The sequence below is a fragment of the Oncorhynchus masou genome, unplaced genomic scaffold, assembly GCF_036934945.1.
Source record: "Oncorhynchus masou masou isolate Uvic2021 unplaced genomic scaffold, UVic_Omas_1.1 unplaced_scaffold_1411, whole genome shotgun sequence".
In the NCBI taxonomy this organism is placed as follows: domain Eukaryota; kingdom Metazoa; phylum Chordata; class Actinopteri; order Salmoniformes; family Salmonidae; genus Oncorhynchus; species Oncorhynchus masou.
The window spans coordinates 15,814-42,500 of NW_027004051.1; the positions used below are offsets into that span (position 1 = coordinate 15,814).

General features: G+C 47.7%; 1 pseudogene; it reads right to left on the reverse strand.

Moving 5' to 3' along the window:
• LOC135530747 (SH2/SH3 adapter protein Nck1-like) overlaps positions 1-26,687 on the reverse strand; it is a 54,625-nt pseudogene that overhangs the window by 2,699 nt on the left and 25,239 nt on the right.

The following is a 26,687-nucleotide window of genomic DNA, read 5'->3' on the forward strand; positions in this document are numbered from 1 at the left end:
ATAGCTCTCTACAGATGGTCGTATAGCTCACGGCTATATAGCTCTATAGATGGCTGTATAGCTCTACAGATGACTGTGTCGCTCTCTATATGGCTGTATAGCTCTATAGATGGCTGTATAGCTCACGGCTGTATAGCTCTATAGATGGCTGTATAGCTCACGGCTGTATAGCTCTATAGATGGCTGTATAGCTCACGGCTGTATAGCTCTATAGATGGCTGTATAGCTCACGGCTGTATAGCTCTATAGATGGCTGTATAGCTCTCCACAGATGGCTATATAGCTCTCTATAGATGGCTGTATAGCTCTCCACAGATGGCTGTATAGCTCTCCATAGATGGCTGTATAGCTCTCTACAGATGGCTGTATAGCTCTCTACAGATGGCTGTATAGCTCTCTACAGATGGCTGTATAGCTCTCTACAGATGGCTGTATAGCTCTCTACAGATGGCTGTATAGCTCTCTACAGATGGCTGTATAGCTCTCTACAGATGGCTGTATAGCTCTCTACAGATGGCTGTATAGCTCTCTACAGATGGCTGTATAGCTCTCTACAGATGGCTGTATAGCTCTCTACAGATGGCTGTATAGCTCTCTACAGATGGCTGTATATCTAGCTCTCTACAGATGGCTGTATATCTAGCTCTCTACAGATGGCTGTATATCTAGCTCTCTACAGATGGCTGTATATCTAGCTCTCTACAGATGGCTGTATATCTAGCTCTCTACAGATGGCTGTATATCTAGCTCTCTACAGATGGCTGTATATCTAGCTCTCTACAGATGGCTGTATATCTAACTCTCTACAGATGGCTGTATATCTAGCTCTCTACAGATGGCTGTATATCTAGCTCTCTACAGATGGCTGTATATCTAGCTCTCTACAGATGGCTGTATATCTAGCTCTCTACAGATGGCTGTATATATAGCTCTCTACAGATGGCTGTATATATAGCTCTCTACAGATGGCTGTATATATAGCTCTCTACAGATGGCTGTATAGCTCTCTACAGATGGCTGTATAGCTCTCTACAGATGGCTGTATAGCTCTCTACAGATGGTTGTATAGTTCTCTACAGATGGTTGTATAGTTCTCTACAGATGGTTGTATAGCTCCCTACAGATGGCTGTATAGCTCACGGCTGTATAGCTCTATAGATGGCTGTATAGCTCTCTACAGATGGCTGTATAGCTCTCTATAGATGGCTGTATAGTTCTCTACAGATGGCTGTATAGCTCTCTATAGATGGCTGTATAGCTCTACAGATGACTGTGTCGCTCTCTATATGGCTGTATAGCTCTCTACAGATGGCTGTATAGCTCACGGCTGTATAGCTCTACAGATGACTGTGTCGCTCTCTATATGGCTGTATAGCTCTCTACAGATGGCTGTATAGCTCACAGCTGTATAGCTCTCTACAGATGGCTATATAGCTCTCTATAGATGGCTGTATAGCTCTCCACAGATGGTTGTATATCTCTCTACAGATGGCTGTATAGCTCACGGCTGTATAGCTCTATAGATGGCTGTATAGCTCATGGCTGTATAGCTCTATAGATGGCTGTATAGCTCTAAAGATGGCTGTATAGCTCACGGCTGTATAGCTCTATAGATGGCTGTATAGCTCATGGCTGTATAGCTCTATAGATGGCTGTATAGCTGTATAGCTCTATAGATGGCTGTATAGCTCACGGCAGTATAGCTCTATAGATGGCTGTATAGCTCTCTACAGACGGCTGTATAGATGTTATAGATAGCAGTCAGGACTCACCGATGACTCAGAGTCTCTGATGAGGAAGTCTCCCTCCACTCCTCTCTGGTTGAGAGCCACCTCTGCCTGATGACGTGTCACCTTGCCATAGTACCATGGCTTCCCAGCAAACCTCCCCACCGTGGCTGGAGAGATGTAGTCACAGTCGGGCGTGGGCGGCCCCGCGGGGCCCAGTGAGGCATTCTGGGTAGTAGAGTCCTGCTGGGGAGGCAGCACAGTGACGTAGTTCTTAGGCACTAGTCCCAGCTGTCCATCTGCTTTACGGCACTTCCACCACTCAGGGTCGTTGTCTGGTTTCTCTACCACCTCCATCACCTCTCCCTTCTCAAAGTTGAGCTCCTCGTCGTTCCCCCGAGCTGAAAGGGTACAGCGCCTGCACCGTATGGAGTACCCGGTTCCCGTTAGACACACTGTGAACCACTGCTGCTAGCTTCTCAGTCAGCGACCCTGCCGGGTCTCCCAAACCTCCTCCCCCGCTGTCCCGTCTGCATCCTCTGTCACGTAGTTGGAGGGGAACCACCCGGAACGCCCCTGGTACCCCCACGCCACCAGCCGTCGCTACACTTCTCCATGACGATAACGTGGGTGCCCTTGACCAACGAGCTCGTCCTCCCGCTCGGCGGTGTAGCTGAACTTGACGAGCGCCGGCAGGTTGAGGTCGTACAGGCGCGCCGTTGTCGGAGTACATGTCAGCGTCTGCGTTGGAGGCAGTGTCACGCATCCCCGTTTTCCGCTTCACCTTCCCAATGCCTGTTGGGAAACACCAGGAAAGGTTGTTACTGAGAGGTTATTCAGACATTATGGTCTGTTAGGAGAGATACACCCTGAGCTCTTATAAAGAGAGGTTATTCAGACAATATGGTCTGTTAGGAGAGATACACCCTGAGCTCTTATAAAGAGTCATTCTGATACCTGTGTGATCGGTAATATAACAATAAATGCTATATGCCAGTGTTTCCCCTCAGTACGTGGAGTAGCTAGCCAGGCTGAACAATCTCTATATTGGTGGCCTCTGGTTTACTGGTCTGGTATCTCAGGCTTGTAAAAGGGGAGGTTATTTTAAATCAGACAGACTGTTTGATTGGTTCTCATACAGTATGCGCGCTATTAGCATGCGCAACACCCCTACGCTTCCTCATAAATTTGCTACGCCCCCATTAGATAGGTAAACAAGCTAAGCTAAAGTTAGTCTAGTTAGTCAAGCTGGTCGAGCTAGGCTAGTTAGGCTATTTAGTCCAGTTGGTCTAGCTAGTCTAGCTGGTATAGTTAGTGTAGTTAGTCTAGCTGGTCTAGTTATCTAGCTGGTCTAGTTAGTCTAGCTGGTCTAGTTAGTCTAGCTGGTCTAGTTAGTCTAGCTGGTCTAGTCTAGCTGGTCTAGTTAGTCTAACTAACTAAAACAAAGGAGAAAAACTCAGTGATGGATCTTTCTGAAAAGGAGATACTGTCACAGTGAGTTTAGGGATTAAAACAGGAACTAGGAGCGTGTTGAGCCTTTGGGGAGTACGTATTAGTGGTCTTGCCAACAGGCTTTGGGGAAAAGCCTAATTTCCCAGCTAGCTAGCTCTAGTCTTCAAGAAGCTAGGAAAACAGCCTTGAATTTTGACAGTCATGTCCCTGCTAAAGACTGTGGTGGACGGAGGACACAAATCCGCCAGGCAACAGCCCTGGGTCTGAGTGGTGGTTCTGGAGGAAAACAAGAACGCTATATGAGAGGGTGCATGAGACCTTGTCTTCGAGAAGTCTGGAAATCTGGTTGGGGAAGACTGGGAGAGATGAATAGGCCCAATTAAGCAGCTATTTTCCCGAGAAGGATGACACAAACTACTGGATTCGTTATCCCTTTCATGCCCTGCCTCCAGTCCACATACCGATATCTAAACAAGACAGCCTCATCGAAACAAGCGGTTCTGTGAAAATGTAATTTAATCAGAGGCCACTGCCAGATTTCTGGATTGGGCTGCGCTCAGGAGTATCCTGCCTTGGCAAATTGTGCTGTTAAGACACTGATGCCAATTGCAACCACGTACCTATGTGAGAGTGGATTCTCGGCCCTCATTAGCATGAAAACTAAATACAGGCCCAGGCTGTGTGGAAAATGATTTAAGACAGGAGACTCTCTCCAATACAACGCTGCAGAGTTATGTGCATCTTTTCAAGCCCTTCTCATCAACCTGTGGTGAGTCATTCACCATTTACGATGAACAAATAACATTTTATATGTAAGATGGCTAAATAAAGAGCAAAATTATTGATTATTATTTGTGCCCTGGTCCTATTAGAACTCTTTATCACATCCCACGAGCCGGGTTGAGACTAAAACTGAGGGTGGGAATTAAGAATCTGTGGCCTACTGTTTACCACAGTCAGCAATCTAACAACAGTATCTTTCTGGAGGGGTCAGGGCTCAAAACAAAAACATGAGGAGCCATGTTGAAAAGGCATCACTTACTATAGATTATAACCCATGTCGACAGTCTATTTTACCAGGGGCCATCACCACTCATAGATATTGTCTTACTATGTCAGTGTTCTGCCATGGCCAGCAAAGAGCCCGGATCTCAATCCCATTGAGTACGTCTGGGACCTGGTGAATCGGAGGGTGAGGGCTAGGGCCATTCCATCCTGAAAGGTCTGGGAACTTGCAGGTGCCTTGGTGGAAGAGGGGGGTAACATCTCACAGCAATAACTGGCACATCTGGTGCAGTCCATGAGGAGGAGATGCACTGCAGTACGTAATGCAGCTGTTGGCCACACCAGATACTGACTGTTACTTTTGATTTTGATCTCTGGTTTACTTGTCTCGTGCGATACCATGGACATATCACTATGTTGTATGATTTCTGAATTGCTAAGAGCACCACGTGTCTGCTGCAGAAGGACCAGAGAGAGCCATGAGGAAACTAGTTTAGCTCAGTCATGGAAGTAGAAGAGCTAAAAGAAATTGGCTCCCTATTCAAAAAGAAAAGAAAAGGAGAACAAGCTATGAAGAAAACATACTGGAGTTTTGGTGCAGGTACAGCCATCTAGCAAAACAATACAACAAAATATATCGTAAAAAATAACTATCGATTTTCCCCTAGTGCCCAGTCTAGTGGTTCCACATCCAGCCTCTCTGCCCAGACTGGAGCTTACTAGCTGCCCGACCCCTGGCCTCTACCTTGTGAAGCCTAGCCAGCTCTACCACGTGTAGCCTAGCCAGCTCTACCACGTGTAGCCTAGCCAGCTCTACCTCGTGTAGCCTAGCCAGCTCTACCTCGTGTAGCCTAGCCAGGCGCGTTACACCCTAGTAGCCAGGGAGGCTGAGCTGATCTTTGGCAGGGCCCGCGGTGAAAATGGTGTTACCAGATAGGAATGTCTTGGCAGACCAGGCGGCTCTGACCTCCCCGTCTTACCAATACACACACACACACACACACACACACACAGCTTGGTGAGACATTTGTTGACTCCAACCCTGTCTCTCCAGGAACAGGGTTGGAGTTAAAACCTACAGGAGGGTCACTGTCCAGGAACAGGGTTGGAGAACAACCATCAAATAAATATGGATAATTTCTATCAATCTTTGAAATGTATCAGCCCTTAACAATTCCCAGAAGATATTTATATAAACTGTACAGGGCTCTGTAGTATCAAACAGATGCTAGACATTCAGACAGCCATATAATGTTTGTTAATATGTCCAATTCTAAAATACAGGGAGTGTACACTATTTAATGCTAACTCAAGAGAACTGGGTATTCAACAATCATTGTATATGGTAAAAGTAAAACATATATATTATGAACAGTGTAGTTCAGTGTGTTCAGTGTGTCTCAGGTGTAGACACACACAAGTGCAGAGAAATGTCGCTTCAGATTGTTACACCAGAAAATGTAATTTACCCAAAGAGTTTTCAGAAATCGTGTCTATTTCAAGTCTTCTCTCATTGATTGAGACTCCAAAGTGCTGCATGTTATGATGACAGAGACATGTTTCAATCAATGAGTGAGAAGACTTGAAATAGACACAATGGCAGCGCACACCTTGTTGGATACAATACTGGAGCAAAAAATGTGTTTATGTTAATAACGGAGCATTTTCTAAATTCAAACTGACGCCCTGCAACTGAACACAGACGTTTTGTGAGACTCCTGTTTCCCCGAATCGGGACGAAGACGGCATCGCTAAGGTTGGTTGAAGACTCTATGCTACAACAAACAGTACCTACCATTTAACTTGGACACCAACAATATGTGATTAAATCACACTAACTGGTGTAACAGTCTGTGGCTAAGATAACTGGTGATCAGCAGATGATGGGAGAGGTGGTCATGATGAAACTGCCATTCACAAAGGAACACACTAAGTTCACGATATACTTGCACAGCTGTGGGAGGAGTGTTGTCATGATCAAACTGCCATTCAGCTCCTCATGAGTCATCTGCTTGAAATCCAGCATAATGTCTAATCCGTCTAGAGGGAAACAGTTCTGCTACAATGACACAGCAGGCAAAGAAATTATGTTTCAGTATCTAGAATCCATTGCAGGAAGAAGCCCAGGCACCACAAGGTATAGTCTGGAAGACAAAAACTATACTCTATTGTACAGTTTGAACAACAGTTGAACCGTGCCAGCTTAACTTTAACATTAGGGACTAGTTGAACATGCATAAATGTGCACAGGCAAAGGGATTACAATTAGACAAATATCTAGCCTAATAGGAAGAAATATGGCATAACCCTCAACCATTGCACAGTAGCCAGAACATACAAATGAGTATGTAGGCAGACAGCATCTACCTATAGCCATGTCTATCAGGCATGCTCAGGCAAATATTTTTTATAGCTACAGTTATAAAAGAGGTATTTACAATCGAGATACAAAAGATCTCTGATTGTAAAACCTCTTATATTTTTAGTCATAGATATGGTTACTAGTAGTTGGTTAGCTAGCTAGCTAAGTTAGCAAACAGAAAAATTATTTGATTTCTCCCCCACTGTATGTCAGTCAGCAATACACAATATGGGTTTCAGTAGATAAACAAAAGTTAGCTAGGTGGCTTACAGGAAAAATAACTTACTGAGCTAGGTACCGTATTTGTCATCTGACCTCATCGGCTGAGGCTTCATCGGTTGAGCTTCTAACTTCAGCTAAATTCAACTCTTTGTTTTGAATCCTTTTCGCTATATTCAGGTTGAAACATGTATGGTTGAATGTCACCATGTAGCTAATAGATGCGCCATAGTCAAATTCGTGTTGATGAGAGAAATCACTTGAAGCCGTTGAGTCTGGTCAGTTCTTCGAGTTTTGTCCAATGGACTGTTACTGTCCACCTTTAAAAAAAAGGCTGCCTTGGGGGAGGGGCAAGGCCGGAGCACGAAGCACCGCCCAACCAAAGTTGTCGTCTTTCAAACACAGGACCAAATGTGTCTGCTTGTATATTTAGCAATGAATCCGCTTGTAGGAACATCACTGAAAGACATCCAATGGCTCTATCAAACATGGACAACCACATCTACACAACAAAAACGTATAGTGCGACCAACATAACATTGAGCCTTCGCGAAATGCCACAAAGCAGGACTACATTTATGTTTTAATCTCAGAAGCTGTCAAATGGTGTATCATTCAGTGTGCGAAGCTCTGACCTTGCCTTCCTCACTGTCCTAGAAATGCCTCAGACATTTAGGGTGTCATATATAGAACTTGGTTTATAGTGGATCTTTAGGGTGTCATATATAGAACTTGGTTTAATATTAGATCTTTAGGGTGTCATATATAGATCTTGGTTTATATTGGGTCTTTAGGGTGTCATATATAGAACTTGGTTTAATATTGGATCTTTAGGGTGTCATATATAGATCTTGGTTTAATATTGGGTCTTTAGGGTGTCATATATAGAACTTGGTTTAATATTGGATCTTTAGGGTGTCATATATAGAACTTGGTTTAATATTGGATCTTTAGGGTGTCATATTTAGAACTTGGTTTAATATTGGATCTTTAGGGTGTCATATATAGAACGTGGTTTAATATTGGATCTTTAGGGTGTCATATATAGAACTTGGTTTAATATTGGATCTTTAGGGTGTCATATATAGAACTTGGTTTAATATTGGATCTTTAGGGTGTCATATATAGAACGTGGTTTAATATTGGATCTTTAGGGTGTCATATATAGATCTTGGTTTATATTGGGTCTTTAGGGTGTCATATAAATAAATAAATATATCCCATTTAGCAGACACTTTTGTCCAAAGCGACTTACAAGTCGGCTGGAGCCACTACTTTTACATATGGGTGGCCCCAGCGGGAATCGAACCCACGACGCTTAGCGTTGCAAGCGCCATGCTCTACCGACTGAGCCACACAGGACCCATATAGAACTTGGTTTAATATTGGATCTTTAGGGTGTCATATATAGAACTTGGTTTAATATTGGATCTTTAGGGTGTCATATATAGAACTTGGTTTAATATTGGATCTTTAGGGTGTCGTATATAGAACTTGGTTTAATATTGGATCTTTAGGGTGTCATACAGTATATCACAAAAGTGAGTACACCCCTCACACTTTTGTAAATATTTGAGTATATCTTTTCATGTTGACAACACTGAAGAAAGGACACTTTGCTACAATGTAAAGTAGTGAGTGTACAGCTTGTATAACAGTGTAAATTTGCTGTTTAGGGTGTCATATATAGAACTTGGTTTTATATAAAACTTTTGTTTCTACAAGGTGAAAATAGTGTTATCACACTGAGCATCAAGGAATTGACTCCCTCTTCCTCCACTATTCAAAACAACCACTTTGCATTAAAACAGCATGGAAGCAGAGACTAAATGCTGTATTTGCCTGGCTGGATGCTCAGTCCCCACACACACACACACACACACACACACACACACACACACACACACACACACACACACACACACACACACACACTCCCTGCCATGCTACTATCAGGTAGTTATGGAGGTGAATGGTGGTTTGCATCCTCTGGTGTGATAGGAAGATGAGCTTGGTGGAAGATAAGAGGAGGTATCTAGGGCAGTTCATTTTTTTAACTTTTCTTTCCCAGGGGCAGCTGCCCACACAAACCGGTTGACCCAGAGACCACGAAAACATGCTAGCAAAAAAGTCTAAGTAAGTATCATGTCTTATCACCAGGTGACTGAAAATGGCAAGTAATCAACATTTTAAAATGAATAGATTTGGTAGACAGTTTATTAGTTTCACCTTCCCCAGTTAATTGGAAGTGTAAACTAAGTCTAGTTTGGCAGTTTTAAAGGTCATTTCCTGCACATTGCTCCAGACTTTGACCATTTAGTCCCATGTTGTGACCCTTTGATTTGGCTGTGTGATAATGGTTGTACTGGTGTGAGCTGCACATTGCTCCAGACTGTGACCCTTTGACTTGGCTGTGTGATAATGGTTGTACTGGTGTGAGCTGCACATTGCTCCAGACTGTGACCATGTTGTGACCCTTTGACTTGGCTGTGTGATAATGGTTGCACTGGTGTGAGCTGCATATTGCTCCAGACTGTGACCATGTTGTGACCCTTTGACTTGGCTGTGTGATAATGGTTGCACTGGTGTGAGCTGCACATTCTCCCTGGTCACCTAAATAAAACCGTCATTTTCGGGGCGGATAGAACCATGCATTTGTTAAACAGCAAAGTGCATCATCCTCATGATTCCTGTAATAACAGTGTCTTCCCTGCTGCTGTGCCTGTCTATAATGTCTAAAAATCCCATCACACACACACACACCACCATTCAAAAGTTTGGGGTCACTTAGAAATGTCCTTGTTTCTGTCCCGAAACAAAGACCTTCCGTCTGAAACTCGTCAGCCTTCATTTCTCAGAAAAATAACAGACGATTTAATGCGAGAAATTGCCAAGAAACTGAAGATCCCTTCACAGAACAGCGCAAACTGGCTCTAACCAGGATAGAAAGTGGGAGAGGCCTCGGTGCACAACTGAGCAAGAGAACAAGTACGTTAGAGTGTCTAGTTTGTGAAACAGCGCAAACTGGCTCTAACCAGGATAGAAAGTGGGAGAGGCCTCGGTGCACAACTGAGCAAGAGGACAAGTACGTTAGAGTGTCTAGTTTGAGAAACAGCGCAAACTGGCTCTAACCAGGATAGAAAGTGGGAGAGGCCTCGGTGCACAACTGAGCAAGAGGACAAGTACGTTAGAGTGTCTAGTTTGAGAAACAGCGCAAACTGGCTCTAACCAGGATAGAAAGTGGGAGAGGCCTCGGTGCACAACTGAGCAAGAGGACAAGTACGTTAGAGTGTCTAGTTTGAGAAACAGCGCAAACTGGCTCTAACCAGGATAGAAAGTGGGAGAGGCCTCGGTGCACAACTGAGCAAGAGGACAAGTACGTTAGAGTGTCTAGTTTGAGAAACAGCGCAAACTGGCTCTAACCAGGATAGAAAGTGGGAGAGGCCTCGGTGCACAACTGAGCAAGAGGACAAGTACGTTAGAGTGTCTAGTTTGAGAAACAGCGCAAACTGGCTCTAACCAGGATAGAAAGTGGGAGAGGCCTCGGTGCACAACTGAGCAAGAGGACAAGTACGTTAGAGTGTCTAGTTTGAGAAACAGCGCAAACTGGCTCTAACCAGGATAGAAAGTGGGAGAGGCCTCAGTGCACAACTGAGCAAGAGGACAAGTACGTTAGAGTGTCTAGTTTGAGAAACAGCGCAAACTGGCTCTAACCAGGATAGAAAGTGGGAGAGGCCTCGGTGCACAACTGAGCAAGAGGACAAGTACGTTAGAGTGTCGAGTTTGAGAAACAGCGCAAACTGGCTCTAACCAGGATAGAAAGTGGGAGAGGCCTCGGTGCACAACTGAGCAAGAGGACAAGTACGTTAGAGTGTCTAGTTTGAGAAACAGCGCAAACTGGCTCTAACCAGGATAGAAAGTGGGAGAGGCCTCGGTGCACAACTGAGCAAGAGGACAAGTACGTTAGAGTGTCTAGTTTGAGAAACAGCGCAAACTGGCTCTAACCAGGATAGAAAGTGGGAGAGGCCTCGGTGCACAACTGAGCAAGAGGACAAGTACGTTAGAGTGTCTAGTTTGAGAAACAGCGCAAACTGGCTCTAACCAGGATAGAAAGTGGGAGAGGCCTCGGTGCACAACTGAGCAAGAGAACAAGTACGTTAGAGTGTCTAGTTTGAGAAACAGCGCAAACTGGCTCTAACCAGGATAGAAAGTGGGAGAGGCCTCGGTGCACAACTGAGCAAGAGGACAAGTACGTTAGAGTGTCGAGTTTGAAAAACAGCGCAAACTGGCTCTAATCAAGATAGAAAGTGGGAGAGGCCTCGGTGCACAACTGAGCAAGAGGACAAGTACGTTAGAGTGTCGAGTTTGAAAAACAGCGCAAACTGGCTCTAACCAGGATAGAAAGTGGGAGAGGCCTCAGTGCACAACTGAGCAAGAGGACAAGTACGTTAGAGTGTCTAGTTTGAGAAACAGCGCAAACTGGCTCTAACCAGGATAGAAAGTGGGAGAGGCCTCGGTGCACAACTGAGCAAGAGGACAAGTACGTTAGAGTGTCTAGTTTGAGAAACAGCGCAAACTGGCTCTAACCAGGATAGAAAGTGGGAGAGGCCTCGGTGCACAACTGAGCAAGAGAACAAGTACGTTAGAGTGTCTAGTTTGAGAAACAGCGCAAACTGGCTCTAACCAGGATAGAAAGTGGGAGAGGCCTCGGTGCACAACTGAGCAAGAGGACAAGTACGTTAGAGTGTCGAGTTTGAAAAACAGCGCAAACTGGCTCTAATCAAGATAGAAAGTGGGAGAGGCCTCGGTGCACAACTGAGCAAGAGGACAAGTACGTTAGAGTGTCGAGTTTGAAAAACAGCGCAAACTGGCTCTAACCAGGATAGAAAGTGGGAGAGGCCTCAGTGCACAACTGAGCAAGAGGACAAGTACGTTAGAGTGTCTAGTTTGAGAAACAGCGCAAACTGGCTCTAACCAGGATAGAAAGTGGGAGAGGCCTCGGTGCACAACTGAGCAAGAGGACAAGTACGTTAGAGTGTCGAGTTTGAAAAACAGCGCAAACTGGCTCTAACCAGGATAGAAAGTGGGAGAGGCCTCAGTGCACAACTGAGCAAGAGGACAAGTACGTTAGAGTGTCTAGTTTGAGAAACAGCGCAAACTGGCTCTAACCAGGATAGAAAGTGGAGAGGCCTCGGTGCACAACTGAGCAAGAGGACAAGTACGTTAGAGTGTCGAGTTTGAAAAACAGACACCTTGCAGAAGTATTCATAAGCCTTGGCATTTCTCCCATTGTGTTGCATTACAACCTGTAATTTAAATGGATTTGGATTTCATGTAATGGACATACACAAAATAGTCCAAATTGGTGAAATGAAAAAAATATAAATTCAAAAAAATAAAAAACGGAAAAGTGGGGCATGCATTTGTATTCAGCTCCTTTGCTATGAATCCCCTGAATAAGATCTGGTGCAACCAATTACCTTCATAAGTAACATAATTGGTTAAATAAAGTCCACCTGTGTGCAATCTAAGTATATATACACACCTGTTCTGAAAGGCCCCAGAGTCTGCAACAGCACTAAGCAAGGGGCACCACCAAGCAAGTGTCACCATGAAGACCAAGGAGCTCTCCAAACATGGCAGGGACAAAGTTGTGGAGAAGTACAGATCAGGGTTGGGTTATAAAAAATATCAGAAACTTTGAACATCCCAGTAGTAGACCACCGTCTACTACTGGGGACCACCGTCTACTACTGGGGACCACCGTCTACTACTGGGGACCACCGTCTACTACTGGGGACCACCGTCTACTACAGGGGACCACCGTCTACTACTGGGGACCACCGTCTACTACTGGGGACCACCGTCTACTACTGGGGACCACCGTCTACTACAGAGAACCACCGTCTACTACAGAGAACCACCGTCTACTACTGGGGACCACCGTCTACTACTGGGGACCACCGTCTACTACTGGGGACCACCGTCTACTACAGGGGACCACCGTCTACTACTGGGGACCACCGTCTACTACAGGGGACCACCGTCTACTACTGGGGACCACCGTCTACTACTGGGGACCACCGTCTACTACAGGGGACCACCGTCTACTACAGAGAACCACCGTCTACTACAGGGGACCACCGTCTACTACAGGGGACCACCGTCTACTACAGGGGACCACCGTCTACTACTGGGGACCACCGTCTACTACTGGGGACCACCGTCTACTACTGGGGACCACCGTCTACTACTGGGGACCACCGTCTACTACTGGGGACCACCGTCTACTACAGGGGACCACCGTCTACTACAGGGGACCACCGTCTACTACAGGGGACCACCGTCTACTACAGAGAACCACCGTCTACTACTGGGGACCACCGTCTACTACAGGGGACCACCGTCTACTACTGGGGACCACCGTCTACTACAGGGGACCACCGTCTACTACAGGGGACCACCGTCTACTACAGGGGACCACCGTCTACTACTGGGGACCACCGTCTACTACAGAGAACCACCGTCTACTACAGGGGACCACCGTCTACTACAGAGAACCACCGTCTACTACTGGGGACCACCGTCTACTACAGGGGACCACCGTCTACTACTGGGGACCACCGTCTACTACAGGGGACCACCGTCTACTACAGGGGACCACCGTCTACTACAGGGGACCACCGTCTACTACTGGGGACCACCGTCTACTACTGGGGACCACCGTCTACTACAGAGAACCACCGTCTACTACTGGGGACCACCGTCTACTACTGGGGACCACCGTCTACTACTGGGGACCACCGTCTACTACAGAGAACCACCGTCTACTACAGAGAACCACCGTCTACTACTGGGGACCACCGTCTACTACAGAGAACCACCGTCTACTACTGGGGACCACCGTCTACTACAGGGGACCACCGTCTACTACAGAGAACCACCGTCTACTACTGGGGACCACCGTCTACTACTGGGGACCACCGTCTACTACAGAGAACCACCGTCTACTACTGGGGACCACCGTCTACTACAGAGAACCACCGTCTACTACTGGGGACCACCGTCTACTACTGGGGACCACCGTCTACTACTGGGGACCACCGTCTACTGGGGACCACCGTCTACTACTGGGGACCACCGTCTACTACTGGGGACCACCGTCTACTACTGGGGACCACCGTCTACTACTGGGGACGACCGTCTACTACTGGGGACCACCGTCTACTACAGGGAACCACCGTCTACTACAGGGAACCACCGTCTACTACTGAGAACCACCGTCTACTACAGGGAACCACCGTCTACTACTGGGGACCACCGTCTACTACAGAGAACCACCGTCTACTACAGAGAACCACCGTCTACTACAGGGGACCACCGTCTACTACTGGGGACCACCGTCTACTACAGAGAACCACCGTCTACTACTGGGGACGACCGTCTACTACTGGGGACCACCGTCTACTACAGGGAACCACCGTCTACTACAGGGAACCACCGTCTACTACAGGGAACCACCGTCTACTACAGGGAACCACCGTCTACTACAGGGAACCACCGTCTACTACTGGGGACCACCGTCTACTACTGGGGACCACCGTCTACTACTGGGGACCACCGTCTACTACTGGGGACCACCGTCTACTACAGAGAACCACCGTCTACTACAGGGAACCACCGTCTACTACTGGGGACCACCGTCTACTACTGGGGACCACCGTCTACTACTGGGGACCACCGTCTACTACAGAGAACCACCGTCTACTACTGGGGACCACCGTCTACTACAGAGAACCACCGTCTACTCCAGGGAACCACCGTCTACTACTGGGGACCACCGTCTACTACTGGGGACCACCGTCTACTACTGGGGACCACCGTCTACTACAGAGAACCACCGTCTACTACTGGGGACCACCGTCTACTACAGAGAACCACCGTCTACTCCAGAGAACCACCGTCTACTACAGGGAACCACCGTCTACTACAGAGAACCACCGTCTACTACTGGGGACCACCGTCTACTACTGGGGACCACCGTCTACTACTGGGGACCACCGTCTACTACTGGGGACCACCGTCTACTACTGGGGACCACCGTCTACTACTGGGGACCACCGTCTACTACTGGGGACCACCGTCTACTACTGGGGACGACCGTCTACTACTGGGGACCACCGTCTACTACAGGGAACCACCGTCTACTACAGGGAACCACCGTCTACTACTGAGAACCACCGTCTACTACAGGGAACCACCGTCTACTACTGGGGACCACCGTCTACTACAGAGAACCACCGTCTACTACAGAGAACCACCGTCTACTACAGGGAACCACCGTCTACTACAGGGAACCACCGTCTACTACTGAGAACCACCGTCTACTACAGGGAACCACCGTCTACTACTGGGGACCACCGTCTACTACTGGGGACCACCGTCTACTACTGGGGACCACCGTCTACTACTGGGGACCACCGTCTACTACAGAGAACCACCGTCTACTACAGGGAACCACCGTCTACTACTGGGGACCACCGTCTACTACTGGGGACCACCGTCTACTACTGGGGACCACCGTCTACTACAGAGAACCACCGTCTACTACTGGGGACCACCGTCTACTACAGAGAACCACCGTCTACTCCAGGGAACCACCGTCTACTACTGGGGACCACCGTCTACTACTGGGGACCACCGTCTACTACTGGGGACCACCGTCTACTACAGAGAACCACCGTCTACTACTGGGGACCACCGTCTACTACAGAGAACCACCGTCTACTCCAGAGAACCACCGTCTACTACAGGGAACCACCGTCTACTACTGGGGACCACCGTCTACTACTGGGGACCACCGTCTACTACAGAGAACCACCGTCTACTACAGAGAACCACCGTCTACTACAGGGAACCACCGTCTACTACAGGGGACCACCGTCTACTACTGGGGACCACCGTCTACTACAGGGGACCACCGTCTACTACTGGGGACCACCGTCTACTACAGGGAACCACCGTCTACTACTGGGGACCACCGTCTACTACTGGGGACCACCGTCTACTACTGGGGACCACCGTCTACTACAGGGAACCACCGTCTACTACTGGGGACCACCGTCTACTACTGGGGACCACCGTCTACTACAGGGGACCACCGTCTACTACAGGGAACCACCGTCTACTACAGAGAACCACCGTCTACTACAGGGAACCACCGTCTACTACTGGGGACCACCGTCTACTACAGAGAACCACCGTCTACTACAGAGAACCACCGTCTACTACTGGGGACCACCGTCTACTACAGGGAACCACCGTCTACTACTGGGGACCACCGTCTACTACAGAGAACCACCGTCTACTACTGGGAACCACCGTCTACTACAGGGGACCACCGTCTACTACAGGGAACCACCGTCTACTACAGGGAACCACCGTCTACTACTGGGGACCACCGTCTACTACAGGGGACCACCGTCTACTACTGGGGACCACCGTCTACTACTGGGGACCACCGTCTACTACTGGGGACCACCGTCTACTACTGGGGACCACCGTCTAATTCTGGGGACCACCGTCTACTACAGGGAACCACCGTCTACTACAGGGGACCACCGTCTACTACTGGGGACCACCGTCTACTACAGGGGACCACCGTCTACTACAGGGGACCACCGTCTACTACTGGGGACCACCGTCTACTACAGAGAACCACCGTCTACTACAGAGAACCACCGTCTACTACAGGGGACCACCGTCTACTACAGGGGACCACCGTCTACTACAGGGGACCACCGTCTACTACAGGGGACCACCGTCTACTACAGGGGACCACCGTCTACTACAGGGGACCACCGTCTACTACAGAGAACCACCGTCTACTACAGGGGACCACCGTCTACTACAGGGAACCACCGTCTACTACTGGGGACCACCGTCTACTACTGGGGACCACCGTCTACTACTGGGGACTACCGTCTACTACAGGGGACCACCGTCTACTACAGGGGACCACCGTCTACTACAGGGAACCACCGTCTACTACTGGGGACCACCGTCTACTACTGGGAACCACCGTCTACTACAGGGAACCACCGTCTACTACAGGGAACCACCGTCTACTACTGGGGACCACCGTCTACTACAGGGAACCACCGTCTACTACAGAGAACCACCGTCTACTACTGGGGACCACCGTCTACTACTGGGGACCACCGTCTACTACAGAGAACCACCGTCTACTACAGAGAACCACCGTCTACTACAGAGAACCACCGTCTACTACTGGGGACCACCGTCTACTACAGGGAACCACCGTCTACTACAGGGAACCACCACAGTCTACAGAGAACCACCACATTCTACAGAGAACCACCACATTCTACAGAGAACCACCACATTCTACAGAGAACCACCACAGTCTACAGAGAACCACCACAGTCTACAGAGAACCACCACAGTCTACAGAGAACCACCACAGTCTACAGAGAACCACCGTCTTGTCCATCAGCCTCTCTCTCTCAACCCCCTTTTTATCTCTCTATGTCAGAAGGTGTTCCCTGTGTGTTGTTTGAGCAAAGGTCATTGAGGAAGGAAGCCATGTTGCATTCCCTTTGTTTCCTGAGCATAGGTCGTTGAGAAAGGAAGCCATGTTGCATTCCCTTTGTTTCCTAAGCATAGGTCGTTGAGAAAGGAAGCCATGTTGCATTCCCTTTGTTTCCTTAGCATAGGTCGTTGAGAAAGGAAGCCATGTTGCATTCCCTTTGTTTCCTTAGCATAGGTCGTTGAGAAAGGAAGCCATGTTGCATTCCCTTTGTTTCCTTAGCATAGGTCATTGAGAAAGGAAGCCATGTTGCATTCCCTTTGTTTCCTGAGCATAGGTCGTGGAGAAAGGAAGCCATGTTGCATTCCCTTTGTTTCCTTAGCATAGGTCGTTGAGAAAGGAAGCCATGTTGCATTCCCTTTGTTTCCTTAGCATAGGTCGTTGAGAAAGGAAGCCATGTTGCATTCCCTTTGTTTCCTGAGCATAGGTCGTTGAGAAAGGAAGCCATGTTGCATTCCCTTTGTTTCCTTAGCATAGGTCATTGAGAAAGGAAGCCATGTTGCATTCCCTTTGTTTCCTGAGCATAGGTCGTTGAGAAAGGAAGCCATGTTGCATTCCCTTTGTTTCCTGAGCATAGGTCATTGAGAAAGGAAGCCATGTTGCATTCCCTTTGTTTCCTGAGCATAGGTCGTTGAGAAAGGAAGCCATGTTGCATTCCCTTTGTTTCCTGAGCATAGGTCGTTGAGAAAAGGAAGCCATGTTGCATTCCCTTTGTTTCCTGAGCATAGGTCGTTGAGAAAGGAAGCCATGTTGCATCAGAAGTCTGTAAATCAGAGGGTTTGGACGTGAAGAATGCCTGCTCCTTCCCCTCCTCATCTCCTCCACCTACACCTTACTGTGTTATTCTCTTGATGAACTGAGGCAGGTCAGAGGGAGAGAAGAAGAAATGGGGACAGAGAGGAAAAGGAGGTAGGAGAAAAAGTTAAGGACTAACGGGTATGAGACAGAAACTCTATAGTTCCATAACACCACCTCCTCTCCTCCCTCTTCTCATCCTCTCCGCTTCTCTCCTCCCCAGCTGTCCTTTGTCTCTGTGGGACCTCCTGACCCCTCCACTTCCCTTCGTTCCAGGGCTTTTCCTCTGGCTACACCAATACACACGTCAGCCAGTCTGATATGCACCACTCTGGTAGACCCATTCACTGCCTATCATAAGTATTCACCAAAACTTGGATTTGTTCACATTTTATTGTTACTATAGTGGAAATATGATGTATTTAATTATACGTTTCTGTCATTGAGAGAAAATATTCTGTCAAAGTGGATTATTTTTATTTTTTTATGAATGAAAAAATAAAACACTAATGTATCTTGATGAAATAAGTATTCAGCCCCGTGTCAATACATGTTAGAAATAAGGGTGTGAACGTTTAAACTTTTAGTTGGGATCTTTATCGTTAAGGAAAAACTCTTGTTTTTTTACCAGACCAAATTCACATAGAAGTGTGTGTTACAGATATGTCAGTCACTAAAAGAAAGACTCAAAAGTGGTACATATGTTCTATCAGCGCTATTCCTATACTTCCCCTTCTTAAGACTTGTTGCGTCTTTTACTTTAGTTTTTGTACACAAGCTTCAAACAGCTAAACATATTTTGGGGTTATGGAAAACATATTTCACAGCATTTTAGATGGTACAATGATAATCTACACCAGGGGTGTCAACCACATTCACGGAGGACCTAGTGGCTGCAGGTTTATCCTTTCAATGAAGCCCTAGACAACCAGGTGAGGAGTTCCTTACTGAAACCTAGACAACCAGGTGAGGGGAGATCCTTACTGAGACAACCAGGTGAGGGGAGTTCCTTACTGAGACAACCAGGTGAGGGGAGTTCCTTACTGAGACAACCAGGTGAGGGGAGTTCCTTACTGAGACAACCAGGTGAGGGGAGTTCCTTACTGAGACCTAGACAACCAGGTGAGGGGAGATCCTTACTGAGACCTAGACAACCAGGTGAGGGAGTTCCTTACTGAAACCTAGACAACCAGGTGAGGGAGTTCCTTACTAAAACAACCAGGTGAGGGGAGTTCCTTACTGAGACAACCAGGTGAGGGAGTTCCTTACTGAAACCTAGACAACCAGGTGAGGGGATTTCCTTACTGAAACCTAGACAACCAGGTGAGGGAGTTCCTTACTGAAACCTAGACAACCAGGTGAGGGAGTTCCTTACTGAGACAACCAGGTGAGGGGAGTTCAATACTGAGACCTAGACAACCAGGCGGGGAGTTCCTTACTGAGACCTAGACAACCAGGCGAGGGAGTTCCTTACTGAGACCTAGACAACCAGGTGAGGGGAGTTCCTTACTGAGACCTAGACAACCAGGCGAGGGGAGTTCCTTACTGAGACCTAGACAACCAGGCGAGGGGAGTTCCTTACTGAGACCTAGACAACCAGGTGAGGGGAGTTCCTTACTGAGACCTAGACAACCAGGCGGGGAGTTCCTTACTGAGACCTAGACAACCAGGTGAGGGGAGTTCCTTACTGAGACCTAGACAACCAGGTGAGGGGAGTTCCTTACTGAGACAACCAGGTGAGGGAGTTCCTTACTTATCAGCATGGGATCTTGGTGTAACTCATCAGCATGGGATCTTGGTGTAACTCATCAGCATGGGATCTTGGTGTAACTCATCAGCATGGGATCTTGGTGTAACTCATCAGCATGGGATCTTGGTGTAACTCATCAGCATGGGATCTTGGTGTAACTCATCAGCATGGGATCTTGGTGTAACTCATCAGCATGGGATCTTGATGTAACTCATCAGCATGGGATAGCCCAATAGGCATTTGACTACGTGGTAAAGCTATTTGTAGACTATAGCCTAATGGGCATCTGACTACGTGGTAAGGTGACTACGTGGTAGGCATCTAACTACGTGGTCAAGCTGACTACCGTGGTCAAGCTCTTTGTAGGCATCTGACTATAGCCTAATGTAAATACACATAACTGAATATCATGGCTCTGTTTATGAGGAGAGCTTTACTGTGACGAGGTCATTGTGTAGATTTCACTGTATGATAAACAAACTTTGGTTTGATTAGCTTGAACACATGATTACTATATAGGCTACCTATTACAGAGCAAAATAAAACCGACCGGGGACGATCCAGTCAGAGAGTTTATTTGCAGAGATTAAACATGCTGTGAAATCAATTGACCAAGTAGTGGACATAAATCATTACTATGAAGAATTGCAGGAAATTCAAGCAATAGTTTCCAGTAGGGAGTCACAGCACTACACCCCTGCTTACCAAGACAATTTGTAGAAAGAAAACCCATCTAGCTACCCTATCGCAAAACACCCATCTTGCTACCCTACCACAAAACACACAACTAGCTACCCTACCACAAAACACACATCTAGCTACCCTACCACAAAACACACATCTAGCTACCCTACCACAAAACACACAACTAGCTACCCTACCACAAAACACATAACTAACTACCCTACCACAAAACACCCATATAGCTACCCTACCACAAAACACACACCTAGCTACCCTACCCCAAAACACACATCTAGCTACCCTACCCCAAAACACACATCTAGCTACCCTACCACAAAACACACATCTAGCTACCCTACCACAAAGAAACAGAACTAGCTACCCTACCACAAAACACACATCTAGCTACCCTACCAAAAAGAAGAACAACTAGCTACCCTAACACAAAACACACATCTTGCTACCCTACCACAAAACACACATCTAGCTACCCTACCACAAAACACACAACTAGCTACACTACAACAAAACACACAACTAGCTACCCTACCACAAAACACACATCTAGCTACCCTACCACAAAACACACACCTAGCTACCCTACCACAAAACACACATCTAGCTACCCTACCACAAAACACACAACTAGCTACCCTACCACAAAACACACAACTAGCTACCCTACAACAGAACACACATCTAGCTACCCTACCACAAAACACACATCTAGCTACCCTACCACAAAACACACATCTAGCTACCCTACAACAAAACACACAACTAGCTACCCTACCACAAAACACCCATCTAGCTACCATACCACAAAACACACATCTAGCTACCCTACCACAAAACACACATCTAGCTACCCTACCACAAAACACACATCTAGCTACCCTACCACAAAACACACATCTAGCTACCCTACCACAAAACACACATCTAGCTATGCTACCACAAAACACACATCTAGCTACCCTACCACAAAACACACATCTAGCTACACTACCACAAAACACACAACTAGCTACCCTACCACAAAACACACATCTAGCTACCCTACCACAAAACACACATCTACACCCCTGCTTACCAAGACAATTTATGAAAGAAAACCCATCTAGCTACCCTACCATAAAACCCACATCTAACTACCCTACCGCAAAACACCCATCTAGCTACCCTACCGCAAAACACCCATCTAGCTACCCTACCGCAAAACACCCATCTTGCTGCCCTACCGCAAAACACACATCTAGCTACCATACCGCAAAACACACATCTTGCTGCCCTACATAAAACACACATCTAGCTACCCTACCGTAAACACACATCTAGCTGCCCTACAACAGAACACCCATCTTGCTGCCCTACCGCAAAACAGACGTCTTGCTGCCCTACCGCAAAACACACATCTAGCTACCCTGCACAGCAAAACACACATCTAGCTGCCCTGCCGTAAAAACACACATCTGGCTGCCCTGCCAAAAAACACCCATCTAGCTGCCCTGCCACAAAACACCCATCTAGCTACCCTGCCACAAAACACTGACTAGCTGCCCTGCACAAAACAAACAACTAACTACCCTGTCACAAAACACCCATCCAGCTGCCCTACCACAAAAACACACCTGCCTGCCCTACCACAAAACACACACCTGCCTGCCCTACCACAAAACACATCTAGCTACCCTACCAGAAAGAAAACAACGAGCTGCCCTGCCACAAAACACACATTTAGCTGCCCTGTCACAAAACACACAACTACCCTACCACAAAACACTCATCTAGCTACCCTACCGCAAAACACCCATCTTGCTGCCCTACCGCAAAACACACATCTAGCTGCCCTACCGCAAAACACACATCTAGCTACCCTACCGCAAACACACATCTAGCTACCCTACCGTAAAACACAACTAGCTGCCCTACAACAAAACACACAACTAGCTGCCCTACCACAAAACACACATCTAGCTACCCTACCAAAACACACACCTAGCTGCCCTACCACAAAAACACACCTAGCTACCCTACCACAAAACACACATCTAGCTGCCCTACCACAAAACACACATCTGGTTGCCCTACCACAAAGAAACAGAACTAGCTGCCCTGCACAAAACACACATCTAGCTACCCTACCAAAAGAAGAACAACTAGCTACCCTAACACAAAACACACATCTTGCTGCCCTACCACAAAAACACACATCTAGCTGCCCTACACAAAACACACATCTGGCTACCCTACCACAAAAACACCCATTTAGCTGCCCTACCACAAAACACACAACTACCCTACCACAAAACACCCATCTAGCTGCCCTACCACAAAACACACAACTAGCTGCCCTACCACAAAACACACGTCTAGCTGCCCTACCACAAAACACCCATCTAGCTACCCTACCACAAAACACACAACTGCCCTACCACAAAACACCCATCTGGCTGTCCTACCACAAAACACACATCTAGCTACCCTACCACAAAACACACATCTAGCTGCCCTACCACAAAACACACGTCTGGCTACCCTGCAAAACACATCTAGCTACGCTGCCACAAAACACACATCTAGCTACCCTACCACAAAACACACAACTAGCTGCCCTACCACAAAACACACAACTAGCTGCCCTACCACAAAACACACGTCTAGCTACCCTGCCACAAAAACACACATCTACACCCCTGCTTACCAAGACAATTTATAGAAAGAAACCCATCTAGCTACCCTACCATAAAACCCACATCTAACTACCCTACCGCAAACACCCAGCTAGCTACCCTACCGCAAAACACCCATCTAGCTACCCTGCCGCCAAAACACCCATCTTGCTACCCTACCTGCAAAACACACATCTAGCTACCATACCGCAAAACACACATCTTGCTGCCCTACTGCAAAACACCCATCTAGCTACCCTACAACGTAAAACACCCATCTTGCAACCCTACCGCAAAACACACATCTAGCTACCCTACCGCAAAACACACATCTAGGTACCCTACCGTAAAACACACATCTAGCTACCCTACCACAAAACACCCATCTAGCTACCCTACCACAAAACACCCATCTAGCTACCCTACCACAAAACACACAACTAGCTACCCTACCACAAAACACACACCTACCTACCCTACCACAAAACACACATCTAGCTACCCTACCAGAAAGAAAAACAACGAGCTACCCTACCACAAAACACACATTTAGCTACCCTACCACAAAACACTCATCTAGCTACCCTACCGCAAAACACCCATCTTGCTACCCTACCGCAAAAAAACACCCATCTAGCTACCCTACCGCAAAACAAACATCTAGCTACCCTACCGCAAAACACACATCTAGCTACCCTACCGTAAAACACACATCTAGCTACCCTACCGCAAAACACCCATCTTGCTACCCTACCACAAAACACACCCATCTTGCTACCCTACCACAAAACAAACATCTTGCTACCCTACCGCAAAACACACATCTAGCTACCCTACCACAAAACACACACCTAGCTACCTACCACAAAGAAACACATCTCGCTACCCTACCACAAAGAAACACAACTAGCTACCCTACCACAAAACACACATCTAGCTACCCAACCACAAAAAACACATCTAGCTACATAACCATAAAAAACACATCTAGCAACCCCTACCACAAAAAACACAACTTGCTACCCTACCACAAAACACATCTAGCTACCCAACCCCATATTGCACTAGCTAACCAACCACAAAAAACATCTAGCTACCCTACCATAAAAAACACATCTAGCTACCCTACCATAAAAAAACACATCTAGCTACCCTACCATAAAAAACATCAAGCTACCCAACCACAAAACACACATCTAGCTACCCTATAAAAAACAAGAGAGGAGGGAAGGGTAAAGATAGGAGAGGAGGGTGAGAGAGGAGGGTGAGGAGAGGAGGGTGAAGAGAGGAGAGGAGGGTAAAGAGGGGAGAGGAGGGTAAAGGAGGAGAGGAGGGTAAAGAGAGGAGGGTAAAGAGAGGAGAGGAGGGTGAAGAGAGGAGGAGGAGGGTAAAGAGAGGGAGGGAGGAGGGTAAAGAGAGGAGAGGGAGGGTAAAGAGAGGAGAGGAGGGTAAAGAGAGGAGAGGAGGGTAAAGAGAGGAGAGGAGGGTAAAAGAGAGGAGAGGAGGGTAAAGAGAGGAGAGGAGGGTAAAGGGGAGAGGAGGGCGAAGGAGAGGGAGGAGGGTAAAGGAGAGTGAAGAGAGGAGGAGGGTGAAGAGAGGAGAGGAGGGTAAGAGAGGAGAGGAGGGTAAAGAGAGGAGAGGAGGGTAAAAGAGGAGAGGAGGGTAAAGAGAGGGGAGGGTAAAGAGAGGGAGAGGAGGGTGAAGAGAGGAGAGGAGGGTAAAGAGGAGAGGAGGGTAAAGAGAGGAGAGGAGGGTAAGAGAGGAGAGGAGGGTAAGAGAGGAGAGGGAGGGTAAAGAGAGGAGAGGAGGGTAAAGAGAGGAGAGGAGGGTAAAGAGAGGAGAGGAGGGCGAAGAGAGGGAGAGGAGAGTAAAGGAGGAGAGGAGGGTGAAGAGAGGAGAGGAGGGTGAAGAGAGGAGAGGAGGGTAAAGAGAGGAGAGGAGGGTGAGGGAGGAGGAGGGTGAAGAGAGAGGAGAGGAGGGTGAAGAGAGGAGAGAGAGGGCGGGGAGAGGAGGGTGAAGAGAGGAGGGTGAAGAGAGGAGAGAGCGGGTAAAGAGGAGAGGCGGGTAAAGAGAGGAGAGGGGAGGGTAAAGATAGGAGAGGAGGGTAAAGAGAGGAGGGTAAAGAGAGGAGAGGAGGGTGAAGAGAGGAGAGGAGGGTGAAGAGAGGAGAGGAGGGTAAAGAGAGGAGAGGAGGGTAAAGATAGGAGAGGAGGGTAAAGAGAGGAGAGGAGGGTAAGGATAGGAGAGGAGGGTAAAGAGAGGGAGAGGAGGGTAAAGAGAGAGGAGAGGAGGGTAAAGAGAGGGGAGAGGAGGGTGAAGAGAGGAGAGGAGGGTGAAAAGAGGGAGAGGAGGGTAAAGAGGGAGAGAGGAGGGTGAAGAGAGGAGAGGAGGGTAAGAGAGGAGAGGAGGGTAAAAGTAAGAGAGGAGGGTAAAGATAGGAGAGGAGGGTAAAGAGAGGAGAGGAGGGTAAAGAGAGGGAGAGGAGGGTAAAGAGAGGAGAGGAGGGTGAAGAGAGGAGAGAGGAGGGTGAAGAGAGGAGAGGAGGGTGAAGAGAGAGGAAGAGGGTAAAGAGAGGAGAGGAGGGTAAAGAGAGGAGAGCAGGGTAAAGAGAGGAGAGGAGGGTAAGAGAGGAGAGGAGGGTAAAGAGAGGAGAGGAGGGTGAAGAGAGGAGGGTGAAGAGAGGAGGGTGAAGAGAGGAGAGGAGGGTAAAGAGAGGAGAGGAGGGTGAAGAGAGGAGAGAGGAGGGTGAAGAGGAGGAGGGTAAAGAGGGAGAGGAGGGTAAAGAGAGGAGAGGAGGGTGAAAGGAGAGGAGGGTGAAGAGACTGGGACAACACATATGTAAAAGTAGTGGCCCCAGCCGACTTGGTCGCTTTGGACAAAAGCGTCTGCTAAATGGGATATATTATTATTATTATTATTATTATTATATTTTAAGAGAGGAGAGGAGGGTAAAGGAGTATCTCTGTCTATTAAAGTACAGTACACACCACCCTGCTCCTGATAACTGACTGGCTGAAGAGGAGATACCCTGGACTCATCAATCAACATACATATAGACAGACAGATCCCATCCTATGACACAATAACTATCGTGTTCTACCTGGAAGCCAAAGCCCCCCCCCCCACCCCCTCTTACTGTAACTCATTAGAGATGGGGAGTGACCCACAACCCAAAGCTCTTCCCCCACACCCCCTACTGTAACTCATTAGAGAGGGGGAGTGACCCACAACCCAAAGCTCTTCCCCACACCCCCCTTACTGTAACTCATTAGAGAGGGGGAGTGACCCACAACCCAAAGCTCTTCCACCACACCCCCCACTGCAACTCATTAGAGAGGTGGAGTGACCCACAGCTCTTCCCCACCTACTGTAACTTATTAGAGAGGGGAGTGACCCCCACAACTTATTAGAG